Source organism: Athene noctua, chromosome 26, assembly GCF_965140245.1.
Source record: "Athene noctua chromosome 26, bAthNoc1.hap1.1, whole genome shotgun sequence".
Classification (NCBI taxonomy): Eukaryota; Metazoa; Chordata; class Aves; order Strigiformes; family Strigidae; genus Athene; species Athene noctua.
Genome location: NC_134062.1, coordinates 5,533,272 through 5,548,793, shown reverse-complemented (window position 1 = coordinate 5,548,793; position 15,522 = coordinate 5,533,272). Strand labels below are relative to the sequence as shown.

The following is a 15,522-nucleotide window of genomic DNA, read 5'->3' as shown; positions in this document are numbered from 1 at the left end:
GCTGGGACAGCACAGCGATGTCCATGGGGCCATTTCCACCCCCGACACCCCTGTGGCTCCGCTATCTCCCTCCTCCCCAGCTTCAGCTGCGTTGTGGAAAGACGAGCTCAGTGTAACTCTCTTTCCTACTCCCTCAGAGGTGCGTGGAGGTCGCCCTCTGCTCCCTCCTCGTCTAACAAACAAGAGTCTACTCCTCTTTGAGCCTTTCTGAGCACATGAGCTTCCGGTGGCCCCGTTCACCCGTCCTCTCCAAAAGCTTTCAGGGAGAGGTCGCCCGCCTCACCCGGAGCCATTCAACAGCGACTCCGCTAATCCCTTCTGCGGGGCGGGTGAAACGGGGAGGCCGGCGGCACACAGCGCTGACAGCTCTCTGAGCAAGACTAGAGGAGGGCTCAAGTTGTCTGCAGGTCTCACGCTTTCCTTCCCCAAGGAATTCTGCAGGCCAAAGGGGTGGCACGGCAGCACCCGCGCCTCCGGGATGCACGTCGAGCATCTCCCCGCCGCCGCGTTACGGTTTCCAAAGTACCGTTGTTCGGCGTGATAAAGCCGGTGGGGGTTTAATGAGGTCACTGCAGTTTAATGTTACTGCAGTAATCTCTTTTGTTTTACTACATTAAAATATTTGTGGTGGAACGGTTGGACCACTGTAATGCGATATTGCTACCTTAATGTTATTGTTACCATGGTAACGCTAATGGCGGCTCAATAACATTATTGCAATTTAATCTTACGACAATAAAATTAAGGGTAGAACAGTGAGACCTCAACAATGTAATGTTACTACAGTAACAGCATTGTTATCGTAATCGCAGGAGCAGAGTCAACTCGTTGTAGTGTAATACTGGTACCAGCGCTTTATTGTTACTATAGTAACACGGAGCATCCGCTGAAAGTCGCAGCAGGGGATGAATGGGAGGAGACGTCACTGGTGCGCCGGTACTTACAGCTACCCCAGGGTTGGCAGCACAGGAAGGTCACGCCGGTATAAAGTCACCTTAATCGTCTAATTCCACAATTGTGGTGTTTTTATCGGGGCTTTTCTTCTCCTCCCTCCGTCGCCGGAGCTCTTTGGAGCGGGTCTGTTGTTTTAGCAGCAGTAACTCTGCAGGGAAGGATTTAAAGCACTGCCTCCATCTAATTCCAGATCCTTCTGCCTGGCGTTTTATAGCATGTGGCTGTTATGGAGCGATAACGTTTTATATTTATATGTCATCTTCCATTGTGAAGGAGCCCGACACAAGCTACAAATTATTGCCATGCTGCAGGGCCAGGCAGGCAACCCGGCGCACGCTGCGTGCGAGAGGAGGGGGTTTATTCCAAGGGCACTAGAGCTGGCTTTGCTGCCCCGGAGAGATACCTACTTGCTGGGCACCAAAACTTCAGCGAGCGAGAGTCTCCTTTGTTTTGAGGACTTATCCAGAGTCCCCGAACTTTGTGAGATGGGGCAGGGGTCTTCTCGCATCCCGAGCTGCGTGTCCCAGCTGGCAGCACAGCTCGGATCAGGGCTGGGAAGTCTTTGTGCGGGCAGACGGTGAGGACTGCTGCTGCAAAACGCATTTATTATTGCAGTGCGGGTCGTTGCAGGGGATGCTGCAGCTCAGCATCGCTTGTCAGCGTTTGATGCTGCCCCAGGCATGGGTGTGATGAGGTTGGACGGGGCTCAAGCAAGCGACATCCTGGCTGGGGGTGCGAGATCGAACGTCTTGGAGCGTCTCAGCCCAGATTCTTGGGGCTCGCCCTAAATCTGACAAAGGCTGTCAGGCCACCCTCAGGTGGAGCGTGGCTGCTGGGACAGCTCTTGATGTGCACAAGGCGCAGGTGACATCTCTGTGCCACACATGGGCTCGCTGCAGTTTTCTCCAGTCTCCAGGGGAGGGAGGCAGAGCTGCCGATCTGTCCCCAGCATCACGGCCGCATCCCGGCCGCATCCCTGCCGCATCCCTCGTCCTTACCTCTCGGCAGGCAGGGATTTATCCTCTGCTTTGAGCCCCGGTGCTCCCGCCCGGCTTCTCAGGAGATCTCCATCCCTTGACAGCTCTTCGAAACGTGAATTTGGCTGCGCTGCTGCCTGCCTGCCCGTGCTGCGCGAGCCCAGCCGCCAGCCCTAGCACAAATCTGGGCCTGTTCAGCGAGGCAGCTGCTCGCCTCCCCTTGTGCATCAGCATTTGATCTCTCTCCATGGGTATTTGGACTCTGACCACCACAGTAATTCCTTGTTTGTCCTTTAATAAAAGACCCGTGAGCCCCCCTGACACCGGAGCTGGAATCGGTGGGACCTGGGCAGTCCTGTGTGCCAGCTCTCCGTGGCAATCTGGTACTGCATCCATCCTGCCAAACCAGCTCCTCCGGGAGTTACATGTTTGAAAACACCAGCAGCGGCTCATCTCCCATTCAGTGTTTTTCTCCATCATTTGCTTTATTAAATATTGATTTTCTGTTGCATTATTAAACCTTAAGTCCCGAGCATAAATTCAGAGTTGATACTTTAATCTGGCTCTTCTTTGTGGCCTTTAGAGCTCATTTTTCCGGCCAGTCCCCCCGGAGGCGAGTCCAGAAGCAAAAGCCTGTTGCAGAGGCTCGGGGAGTCAGAGAGCAGGAGCAGAGGGCTCTTCCCAAGGGAGTTTGGTGCAGCCTTTGCCATCAGAGGTGGCATCCACAGGGACCCTGGCTTGCAATCCTGCACAGGCCACGGGTGAAAGGAGGTTGGGGGATGGCATCAGCCAAGTTTTTCAGGGAAGTTTGTATGTCCCCGGCTGGGGAAAGGATATAACCGTCTCTCTTTTTTTGATAGCGTGGAGAGATTGCAATCTGAAAGGAGAATTTAGTCTGAAGCCAGTGCGTGGGTAGAGTGGCAGGGAGGCGTTTCCTCCACGTGCCCCTCTCTGTTTGCTCCCTTGGGTTCTTAGTGCCTTGCTCTGCCAAAATCGCCATGCTCAGGAGCAGTGATCTCTGCTGGGGAAGGAAGACGCAGATGGCAGTGTCTTGTCCTAAATGCATCTCTTAAAACGCAGCTCCTGAGCGATGCTGTACAAAGCTGTGCTTTTCTATTGTACAAATCCCCAGCGAAACCAGAAGCCGGCCTCGGCCAAAACTCCCACATCCCTCTGGCTTTGCCTGGGGGTGGGATTGCTGCCAGCACCAGGCTTGAGAAAGCCACCGGCCAGGCGGGAGCGGTGCAGGCAGCCACCGGCATGTCCCTGGTAGCCAAGGTGGGTCACGTTGACCCGCACCGGCTGGGCCCCGCTTGCCTCCCCTCCCGTATCAGGGAGCTGCATGCAGCCGGCTGCAGCCAAAGCCCTGCCTGCCAGCAACCAGGTGTCTGAACATGTTTCCAGAGCCAAGATAACTCCGCAGCCAAAAAGGAGGAGGGGAAAACAGTGTGGCAGTGCTGGCAGGTTCAGGAGGATAAAAAAAATAAGGGGAAAAAAAAAAAAAAAGGCTTGCGAACGGCTTTTGGATCCCCATCCAAACAGGGCATGCTGGGCAGCATGAAACCCACGCCTGGCAGCCGGCACACTGAGCAGTGATTTAAAACCAGGCTCCCAGCGGCAGGGAAAGAGGCAGAGGGGGAAGCAGATGTGAACACAATGCTGGAGATAAAGGAGAGGCCAAGGGAACAGCTGCCGAAGAATGCGCCCGGCCTTGCCACCTCCTTCAGCGGGCACCGAGTGCTAAAAAACCTCCAGCAAATATCCACAAGCTTAAGGATGGGCTGGGAGGGGGTCGCTGAGCCTGTGGGAAAATGAAGGGGAGGACCAGGGGGACAATGTGCTGTTTTCTGCGCTGGTCGGTTTTTCTTGGGTTTTGAAGGAGAGATTGAAGCTTGGAGAAGGGGGGTTGTGTTGGAGCATTGGGAGAGTTGTGTGATCTTTTCTTGTCTGTTCTGGTGGTACCATGGAGAAGAAAGAGATTTAGCAAAAGACAAAGGGGAAGACAAGTGGGAAGCGGAGAACAAAAAGGCAAGGACCTTCAGAAAAGACGTGGAAATACGGTCTTGAAATATTTCTGGTTTGGGTTTTCTGGGTCTGTCTGGTTGTCTGAGAAGCTGGTGGCACGTCTGCCCTGTTCCTCAGAAATGAGATAGTTTTGTTCATTAGTGCAGGGCCGAGTCCCTGGAAGAGCCCTACGGCACGGCCCCACTGGCTGCAGGCGAGATGACACGGGGGCGGTTGTTGCTCTAGGTGGACCCATGTGCTCATTTTTCATGTCTGGGTTGTTGGTCCCATCGTGTCAGTGGTAGATGTAGAGAAAATTTCAGCTCTGGTTTTCTCTCCTTTCCTTTGGTAGCATCTAGCGTAAGACTGGGACAAGGCAGCGAAGGTCGCAGACCCCATCCTGACTTGCTGTCTTACATGAGATGAGATAAACAGGTCTCAATGCACCCCCCTCGCTGCCAAAGCCTCCCCATCACTGAGCCCTCACAGCAAACGGGCTCCCCGATTTGTACCCGGGGCTGTCCTTGCCTGGATCAGCCTCGAGACAAGGGGCCAACAGAGATGTCTTCTCCATGGGTTTGCTCTCCTTGTAATCCCTCCTCCTTGCAGGCAGCCCAAGAGCTTCAGCCTTTGATCCTCCTCCTCTTTTGCAAACACTTCTCTCCGCTTGTGGAATTAAATCTCTCTCGCAGTGTTTTCCTTCCCTATCTTTTCTTTTTGGCCAAGTCTGTCTGAAATACTATTTTTTTTTTCGCTCCTTCAGCAGCAGGCCTATATAATTGATGGCCTCGCCAAGCCTTCCAAGCTGAACATTAAACCCTTCCTGCCTTGGCTCCAACCGGAGTTCATTACTTTCTGAAAAGCTTCGTTGTCTGTTTGTGCTCAGATGATTGTTGTTGTGGAGGGGAAGATATTGTCAGCAGAGAGAGAGGAGGAGGGGCTGGATTTGGCCAGGACTGCTTTGTAATCAAATCCTGCTCTCTTTCTTTTTAGCAAATTTTTGAGTGGAAAAGGCCTCTTTTTGCAAAATTGAAATACCGGCACCCTCCTGAAGGCAGTAGCACAAAACTGAGCCCCATAATGAATGTGCAGCAAAAGGCTGTCTCGCTCTTGGGGGCGGCAGGAAAACACAACTTTGCCTGCGAGAGCGATGCTCAGCCCCGGGTGGGTGGGAGCGGGGGCTGCTCTGATCACCACGGGCTTAAAACTTGAGGTTCTTGGTGAACCCTCCCAAACTTTTACATCCGAGGAGGTGCCTCGGGAAGGGCAAACCCCTTTCAGTGCCGGGAGAGTCTCTCTGGCACCGTGCTCTCCTTATTCTGTGCTGAGATTCACCGGGCGGGTGTGTTTTTGCATGATGCAAGTCGCTTTCTGCATCTTTTGGCGTTTTTTTGGCAAGACAGAGCAGAAGTGCTTTCTCTGGTTTGCCCTATGCCGATGCGTCTTCTGGCTTCCTGTCTACCTCTGTGGTTTTTCAGCACTTAAAACACAGCAAGACTGAGGTGATTACAAGGATTGGAGATGCAGTGACACTTCCCTGCCAACAAGTAATTGATTTATTAAAGACATTACAATACTTTCATGGTTGAGCGTAAGAGTTTCCTTTGAACTTGCTCGAAAATCCAAAGGGATTGTGCCTGTTTGCAAGTACCGAGGGCAGAATAAATCTGCGCTTCCCCATTGCCTCCCCCCCGCACCGCCGCAATTTCATTTCCCTTTGACTGGCGCGAGTAAATATCACAGCTCGACAACTCCAGTCCAGTGACCGGTGTGATCCAATTTAATAGCATTTAAAAATTCAAAGTGATTGTTAGCCAAATGGAAATGTAAGATTTCATACCCAGCCTGCCTTGGGGAGAAAAGGAAGAATGAGGGAGGGTGCGGGGGATGTAGACAAATGGACTAGATAAAAAATAATGGAAAGTAACTTAATTAAAGAAGCTCGAGCCAAGTTAAAAACAGTAATGGTTTTGAATCAGAGAACCACAGTTTTTTAAAAATGAAAGGGAAAGAGGAGAGAAAGGCAAGGAAAGTGTGAATAAAGAGCCTCCAAAATGATTAAACGAGAGGAGAAGGAAGCATAGGAAGGAAGGGGTAAAAATAGTCTTTCCATGTAGAGCACGTGGGGAATCGACGGTGCTGTTGATGGGGCTGGGCATTAGAAAGACAAATAGGGAAATTAAAGGATTGTCTGGGGGGAAATAGCTCCCTCTGGCTTTTCTGGCATTCTAGGAGGTGCGAGGGTGGCCAAGAAGGCAACTTGAGGGCTTCGTTTAGGAGAAATGGAAAATGTAGGAGCAGTCCTAATGGAAAAGGAGAACAGCCCCTGCGTACTCCGGGCACGCTGATATCCCTGCCCTGCAGTAGCATCGCTTCCTCTTTTTCCTTTCCTTTTAACTCTGTCAAACGTAGCCTATTTGAAATTTGGTAATGAAATTTTAATTGCCCCTCTGTGTACACGGATATCCTGCTGTGCTCTCTACAGCCTGATGACTAATTTTGAACCGCAGTGCTCTCGTCTCGTGTGACCCATTGGCAATACCTGGCCTGGCAGCCGTCCTCGCTCTCCCAGTGCCTTTTCCATGGCTTCCTGAGCACCACAGAGCATGAAAAGCAGGTGCTGATGGAGCATCGATCCGAACGGGTGCTTTTGGGCCATTTGCTCTTCAGGCCTCACTTCTCCATCTGCAAATTGGGGATAATAATGCTCCCTTATCTCACCGGGGTGTTTTGGAGATAGGGTTGTGAATGTCCGTGTGGCTGCCAGACCCCGAGAAAGCGGAGACGGCGATGTGCATGGGTACTGAGGGAAGCCAGGCACTTCTGGGAAAGGGTCATCCTCGGGGCATGTGGGCTGGGGAGATGAATTAAGGTAGCAGAGACCAACCTTACCTCTACTTTTGCTGAAATTTCTGAGCGCTGAACCTTGCAGTGCTACGGCCGCTTTGTTAAGGACCACATAAGGCATGGGAAGGATGGTTTGGCATCGTCACACGGACTCCAGATCATTGGCATTTGCTCTCCTGCTTTTTTATAACACTTTTGGCCAAGCCTTGGGTTGATACTCTGGGTTTGGGGCAGTTGGTGTGTTGGGTCAGGGTGGATGCTAACAAAGTGCCTTGAGTAGGGTGCAGGACCCAAAATACTCCATGAGAAGAGCGAGGGCAGATGAGGGGCTCTTGGAACCCGGAGAGGACAGCCTGCAGGAGCAGGACTATGTAAAGAATGACTCAGGGGAGGAAGGAGTGGACTGGGGCATCTTTGAGAAGACGGGTCTGCCTCTGCTGGAATCTGCGGGACAGGAGGAGCAGCAGCATCTGGAAGCATAAATCACCTCACCTGCGGTTCCTTTTGAACTGCTGGGCCTTGCTGACCTTCTGCTTTATAAGCTGCCGAACAAAGGGTCTGGTCATAAGCAGCAGCCTCCAGACCACCTAATCAAAGAATAATAGAGCCATGCTCCCTGTCTGATCCATTAATTTTTCACCGGAGTCAAAGGCGAACATGGGAGGAAGGCCGCACAGAAGTAAAGGCTCTGGCTGGAGCACAAGGAGGCACCTGCAAGGGCTGGAGCTGAGTGTGCATAGGGCTGGGGAAGAACAGGAGGAAAAGGGCTGTTTGGGGATGAGCAGTGATGGCAGCGACACCTGTAGTCTTAGAGATTGTTTGCATCCAACCCTGCTCCCTGCACCAAGGGCAACTCTGCACATCCACCTCTTACTCCCATCGTGTCCCTCCCCTAAGCTCGGTGCCGGCGCAGAGCCAGAAGGTATTTTTCAAGAGGTGATGTCCAGGAGGGCCAAGGATGCAGCTTGCATTCATCTGCTGTCTCCTTTCTCACGTCTTCATCCAGATCCCCATGGGCCCAAGGCTGCATTTTTGTGTCTTGTTGGTGCAGTGAGGCCTGAGGGTGTCAGAGATGTCGTAGGGGAGCCTGAGAGGGGAGGAGGGATGTAAACAGATAAATAGAGGTGAAAAGGACACAGATAGACCCAGAAGATACAAATAGACTTCACTTGCAATTCAATCAAAACTCGGGGCTTTCACTCGGTTCCACATTAACGCCACGAGTCTCGACGGTTTTTGAAGTAAAAGCATCAGGCACCCGTCGCAGCGTTTTCAGGAAGCGCCGCTCATCCTCCTGCAAGGGCGGGCGAGCCACCACGCTCTCCCTGGGCACGGGCTGCGCAGCTCCTCGAATTAGATTAGTGTCAGTGTGGAAAGTGTAATCATAAACACTTACTTTGTGCTCGAGTCAGGGGAGAGGGAGCATGAGTGCGAGAGCGCGGAGATAAGAACAAATATGCAAGAGCATAGTGTGTTTTTAATGGAAGGGAGATTTATTTCTCTCTGTGTCTTTTTAAGCCTCTAGATAGATCATAAAAAAAAAAACCAACCCAACCCACACACAACCTGTCTGCCTGAAATAGCCGAAATGCAATTTAAAGAGCATCATTTTAACTAATACTTCACTTCAGAGACACCTGCCCTATATTCATTTGAGATGCGGGCTGCATTAGAGCATCTGATTTATCTTTGAAAAGGATGTTTGAGTTTCTTTGTTCCTGCCAGGGTCCCTTTTGACGAACAAAGTGGCACAGGGCCGGTTCGGCGTGCTCGGCCCCCCATGTGATGCCTGTGGATAGCTTGCTGGGGGAGCACAGGGAGACTCCCCCCACGCTCTCTAGGAGTGCACCGTCAGTGCGGGGCACGGCCCCTTGCCCTCTGGCTGGTTTTGGGGAGAGGAGATGAGATTTCTTGATGAGTTCAGCAAGACAGTGTGTGCTGATGGACCGGACGAGGAATATCACGTCAATTTACTGCTCGTTGGTACAGGAGACTCCAGATGACGGGGAAGTGCTGTTTGCTGGCACATCCACTCAAGATGTGTGCCCTAAGCCAGATCTTGGCTTATGTGAGCCCTAGCTATGGATAGGATGTGGCTAGCAGGACTGTCCCCATGCAGAAATGTCTCCGCCTACAGTTCCAGTGACCGTAGGCTCTGGGTATATCATCTTATACGCTGTTGTCTTTTTAATAAGCCTACGAGGAAGAGAAATACTTGTCATTGTGTTGATAAAGAGAGGTGAGACCCAAAGAGAGCTGAGTGTTTTGCCCGGGACTGCTCTGACAGCACAGGGAGCGGTGCAGGCATCAAGCCATCCTTCTCTGCAATTAATTGACCCACAGCAAGGAGACTTTTCTAGCACATGAGGGAAAAAAAAAAAAAAAAAAGGAAATTCCACAAATCATTATTTTCTCCTGGGATGTGACCCGGTGGAGAGGATCCAAGGTTGTCCTGCTTCCCTCAGGAGATGGCAGTGAAGGAGGTGGTCCCAGACAGCCCTGAGATCCCAGGTGGCTTGTTTTTGCTGGGGGACAGAATTAGAGGACGAGGGAGTGTGGGGACAAGCGGGAGGAAAGACAGAGCGAGAAGAGCTATTGTCAAATCCCTAACTCGCCCTTTGTGATCTGAAGTTCACTTGTAATATTTTTCTCGACTCAGGTTGCTAATGCGTTTTGTTCTCCAGAGTGTGCGTGGCCCGACTTCCCGCGCAGCCTTTAATTAGTTTCTGGATGATGACATCTCCGCTGAGAATCGTCTCGTCGTGTCCCTCCGATCTCGGGGGGAGATAAAGGAATCTAATAAAGACATTCAGTATTTCTAGGTGATGGGTTTGACAAGCTTTTGTATTAACAAGACGTCGTGTTCAAACTTTCTCAGGCGCCCTCAGCATGCTGCGGCTTGTCCCCGCGCGGGGACTTTTCCCAAGGGGTCTGACGGAGCCTCTGCCAGCACCTGGAGGAACGAGAGGGACAGAGCTGGTGACTCTGCATCCCCGAGCGGGGTGAGATGGAGTCGCTGTCAGTTTGATAGTCACCGTGGAGGTAGTTGTGAGAGAGGCTGTCGTGCCTTGAGGAGAGGTGTCAATAATGCTGGAAAGATGATGCAGGTGTCTTAAGGTTTTGAGATCCTTCAATTTTCTGCTTTTTATGAAGCGTTGCTTGGCTTGCAGGGGGGAATCCCAGGAGGCTCAGGGTGCAAAAACTGGAAACTAGATCCTTGCTCTGTGCGGCGTGTGTGGAGCTGAAAATGAGATCTGTCTAGACAGGGAGCTGAACCATCAAACAGTCCTTGTTCATCTGCATTTCTTCACGGTTAGCAATGCAACATCTTTATTTTTACATCTTTGGGGTTTTGGGTGTTGTGCTTTTTTTTTTTTTTTTTTTTTTTTTGAGAGGAGTCTGAAGGAGTTTATAAAGGAGATCAGCATCATTAGACTCCTTTTAGAGTAGGCAACAAAGTCCAGAGCAGTGCCATGACTTCCTTCGGGCATCGTAATGTGAAAGCAGAACTTGGGTCTCCCAAACCTGAGTGATGGATTCTGCCTGCTCTATAAAGCTGCTTATTAACACTCATGCTAAGCAAAGTGTTACTTGATTTCCCAAAGGTGTGGGGCTTGGTGTCAGGTGTTTCTTCCTTTTTGTGATAGGAAAAAAGATGTAGATCCCTTATGAGCCTCGAAAGCAGGGGACCGAATCTAGCCAGGCAGCACCCCAGCTCCTTAGGGTAGCGGCACTCTAGATGCAGACTGGTGACCCGGACCTGTCCAAAAGTCAGGAGAAAATCCTTGTTGCTGGAGACCCAACTCTCTCCTTTCATGCCATGTTTATTCTGGCGTATCCTGGGTTGACTGCGGTAGGAGTATTGCTGATTTATGCTGTCATAAGTGGAATCAGATTGGGCTCCCTTTTGGCACTTAGCTATAAAGTTTGTCTGCACAAACCCTGCTGCTTATGCGGTGAATTATACCCGCATTCACAAATACTTTACTAATGAATGATTGGAAACGTCTTGTTTCCCCCCTCCTCCTCTGAATTATTATGATGCCGTGCCGTATAACCTGCTGCAGAGACGGACGTAAAAAATTTTGTGTCCTCCAAGCTCGGGAGAGCTTTGCTGCAACAAGAGCCGTTATCTGCTTGGGAAATCATTTAGACACATCTCGGTGCTGTATGACACATCTCATTAGGCCTTGCTTTAAAACAAGCAATTGCCATTAGTTATTTATTAATTGCTTATTAAGGCCGTAACGTGTATCCTCTTCATTTCCAGGCTGCTTTCTCTGGTTGCCGCCAGGTTTGTGCAGAGGGGCCTCGGGCAAAGCCCGAATCCAGCACACCAGTGGGGAAGGGGGGGGATTGTGCAAACCCAGGGCAGAGGCAGCCCCGGAGGGCAGGATGGGCCCCTGGAATTGTAAAGGGGTTTGTATACAAGGAGTGTAGCTGGAAACAGGCTCTAAAGCTGCCTTTGCCCATCCTCACACCCCATGGACTTCCTCAGTGCAGCTCCTGAGCTGTATTGATATGATGGAAGGGTGAAGCCCTCTCTGCTTTCTCTTAATTATGGTTGTGTTAGAGTGGCACAAAGTGATTTAAAAGCCCATTATAATACACCTGTAATTGAAGGTGCAGGTCTCTCAATTTGCTTTCTGCCTTCCTTAAAAAGGCAGAAGGGTTTTGAACGCAAAAGGAGAAGGCAGCTGGAGCACCGGGCCTTCTCCCGACCCGGGAGCTGCTGCTGGAGGAGAGGAAGCTGCCTGGTTACAACTTGGAGGGGTCGGATGGGGAGCCTGATGTTGGGGTCCCTGCCTTGCACCTGGTCCCTGGTGGCTTTGGCAGACCCCTCCATTGCTGGCCCAGGAGCGTGGGCTTAGGCTTGTAGCATCACCACAAAGAGGGCTGGGGCACTCGGGGCTCCCCCTCACTGAGTCCCAGAGGTGGGACCCGTGGTAGCTGTGCTCTGTAAAACACGGGGAAGTCTGTGGGTGACGGCAGTAAGAGGCTGTTATGAAAAGCAGGAGCAGCCACAGCCTGATGTTCAGGAAGCTGCCAGTTCACATCACAGATCGCCTGCAGAACGCAAGTCTGAATCTCCCTCTTTTTCTTTCTTCGAGACACTTTTATAGTTGTTCTTTGTTGTTTCCTTTGATCTGGAGCAGATGTTGCTCGTGCTGGAAGATGGAGGTTTGCATGTTTTATGAGGGGGAAGCAAGGCGCTCCCAGGCTTACCGGGAGAGTCCGCTCGCTTACAGGCTGCTGCTGGGGGCTGCGACTCCTGCACAGCATCAGGAACTTCGCTCTGCCCAGCACCCACACGAGAAGGGGTTTGTAGGTCTGGAAAGCTCACGTGTGTCTTTCTGTTGCTTGCTTGCCTCCCAAAACTAGGTAGAAAGGAGATGGTTAAGGCAAAAAAATGCAATTTCTCCTTGAAGGCACCCAACTTGGCGAAAGGTTCATCTGAGGTCTCCTTCCCTGTCTCTGCTGGAGAGGTTGCTCCAGATTCATGCTCCCCTCATACTCAGGGGTCTCTTGGATGCCTGGGGAGCTCAGCCATGCTGAGGGGTGTGTCAGGAGACAGCGGTGGGGACACGGTGTCAGGGAGAGGGAAGCCCAGGCAAGCAGCGTGGTCATTGCACGCAAGGAAGATGGGTGGGGAAGTGATGATGACAGGAGACGGCAGGGCCAAGGGGTACGTGCATGGGCTTACGTGAGCTTTTGTACCTGCGCTGGCTCTGGGACGGGTGTTTGGAGGTGAAAACATAACAGGGATATAGTCAGTGCCAGTGGCAGGAGGGTGTCTGTGTGCCAGGGAATAGATCTATGTAGGCAAGCGCATATGCTTGGATCCGTAAAGACATATATCACCTGACTGAACACCCTCGAACGTGTAACGCACCATATGGTTTGGTTAAATATTTAAGCAAGCTGCTTTCTGTCCCGGGGACTCCGCGTGTGCGAGCGGGTGCCAAGTCTGGGCAAACTGGGGGCATGCCTTGGGCACCTGGTAGGGGTGCAGCGGCTGAGAGCAGCCCAGAGACCTTTCCCATCATCATGGCAAGGATAGGGGGGGGAAAAAAAAAAGGAAGTAGTCAGATCGATAAAACACCAGCCCGCCTCTGGGGAAATCTGTGCTGTGTCACTGGAGCAGCTTGGCCAGCACTGCCATGTTTAATCACTTCTGAGCTAGAGAAATGCTGAACACAAAAGGACTGCCCGCAAGGAGAGGGTTCCCGCCTGGGAAGTCTGCATTTATTTAGCTTTATTTATTTATTCATTCCCATAGGGGCACAGCTCCATCTGCATCCTGCGTTCAGCATAAGAAATTTCTCCTCTGCCCCATTGCCGCAGAAATGCCAGCTGACGGTGAAAGCGTTTTAATGCAGAGGGAACAGGAGCACTGGTGACCGTTAAATAATATTAAATATATACTTGTGTGATCACTTATTTATTAAGATTTCCCTCTCTAGTGTGGTAAAAGCCTTACAACATACCTGTTCAGTCTCCAGAAAGCCATTTTAAATAGTTCGTGCGGTTAATTATTCAAACGTTTAATTAGCATACAATAACTGTCGTGTTAAATCCTACTGCTGCACATTTAATTTAAGGGTTAGCTAACGAATTCACTGACATTGTCGGTCTGGTTTGCTTCCCAGCCATTCCTGCCTCATCTTGGCCCAGGTGGGCTGCAGTAAATTGCCTCTCCCCCAGGGTGTCCTGAGCTTTCTGGGCCACGATGGGCTTTTTCCCCAGTGCTCGAGCATCTCAAGCTCCTTTTGCATTTGTCGAAGAGAGTCGCAGTCTCCTGTTGCCTGACCAAGCAACAACACAGTCATCTCTCCTCTGCCTAGTCTGAGCAAAATTTAAATCTTCTGCTGTATTGCTGAGGAGGAGGATGTAACATTCATGTTTCAGGAAATCCAAGTTTAATTTGTTTTAATTACATTTTAGAATCTGATCAGTTGATTTGATTACAGATTTTGGTCTATCGCCTGGGCGGGTGCAAATCCGTGTATGCAGTACCAGTCGCGGTGCAAAGTCTGACTTTTTTTTTTTTTTTTTTTTTTAAATGTCTCTGTGAGCTCTGCAAAACAAGCTGAATTGGGTTGATGTGGAATCAGTAGTTAAAAACATGAGAAAGGTTCCTCTGTGATGTAGCAAGCGTCTCATTGAAGGTGATAGATATTGCTCTAGTTTTGTCAGGACTTACAGCTGGAAGCTATTGCTTCTTCCCGGGTGATGACGGGCAATTCACTGCGCCTCCGCTTGTCTCTTTCCACCTCTGAAATGACAATGGTAATACCTCCTTGGCCTATTTTTGTTGTCCAGACCTTAAGCTCAGTCTTTAAAGCACACATGTCTTTCCTGGCTAGCGGTCCCAGCCTCACCAGGAACACGGCGGGGCATTCATAGCTCCGTTGTAATTAATTGCATCTCCTTAATGGACTACCTGGCTATTGGCAGAGCATCTTCCAGCTCCGTCTGGGCGGGTGGTCCCAGGAGGCCTGTGCTGTCCCCATACACTGGGCTTAATGACACTGATGCATATTAATATTTCTTTTGGTGTTGTCGTCCTGCCCCAGAGCTCCCCACTGTTCTGGGAGTGTCTGATCCGTAGTTGTCCTCCGATGCATGATTAGCAGATTAGCCATCGTGCCCGGAGCAGCAAAAAAATGAACTCCCAGAAGCCCTTCAAAACAGAGAATAATTCATTACCCACCTTGATTTCCACTTAAAATGTACTTTAACTACACTTCCAACTACAAACCCTAAATCACCCTCATGTTCACAAAAAATCCATCATTTTTTATTTTATTGCACGGCACTGGCATGACATAATCCCTTCCAGAGCGTCTTGGAGTGCTTTACGGATCAATAAATTACTTACCTGCACAGCAGAGGCAATGCGTGCAAGGCCATTGCAGTCATTCCGGCTCAGCGCAGCCCCAGGAAGGTGGGGAGAGGCAGGGAAGGGGTGCTCGGGAGTGGGGTCCAAGTCAGGAATTGGGGTGTTGCGACGGTCTGGGCTGCAGCTTCAAGCGAGCCGATGAATGGGGCTCGCCCGGGGAGGGTGGAAGGAGCAGGATGCTTTGCAAGTGATTTGTGACTCTTCTGCAAAGCGCCGCAGCGGGGTGCCAATCCGCTGCTAGGCTCCGGAGAATGGCCTGAAAAAAAAATAAACCGAGGAAGGTGATGGTCTTTATTATGTTCTGCAGGTGCAGGCTGATAACAGCAGACGATCGTTTTTCTTGTGCAGCCCTGCCGTAGAGCTTGTAGAAACCCCAGCCCTCCCTGGCAGCTGCATCGCGGCCTCCGCTCAGCGGCAGCAGGGGCTGAGCGCTCCCTGCTTGCTCCTCACTCCTTCCCCTTTTCTCATCACCCCCCATCCTCTGTGTGTGTCCCCTCTTTGGGTCTGGGCCTCTTGTATCTGCTCCTGAGTGTTCATGACAGCAGTGCCAATGCATCAGGGACGGCTTTCATCCCGACTGAATTTCCATTCTCACCAAGGTGGTAGACCTTGGAGACTCTTCAGTAGACTTGTCATCTTCATGCCCAGCTCCTCTTCTTGGTGCATTTCTGGTTGCAAGGGCGTAACAGAGAGCCTGCACAGCTGCAGGAAGAGCTGCAAGCAATGTGTGTGCTTCGGGCGCTCTTGTTGCGCCAGGAGCTACTGCTACCTTTGGGGGAGTTTGAAGGGGGTGGGTGGTGTTTTCTCAATAGGACACAGCGCTCCTGGGAAGGGTTT

The 15,522-nt window shown here is 51.1% G+C and overlaps 1 protein-coding gene across 9 annotated transcripts in view; it reads left to right on the top strand.

Moving 5' to 3' along the window:
- The window catches only part of LOC141970617 (protein CEPU-1), a 356,787-nt gene that overhangs the window by 308,889 nt on the left and 32,376 nt on the right, over positions 1 to 15,522 (top strand). The window lies entirely within an intron of this gene.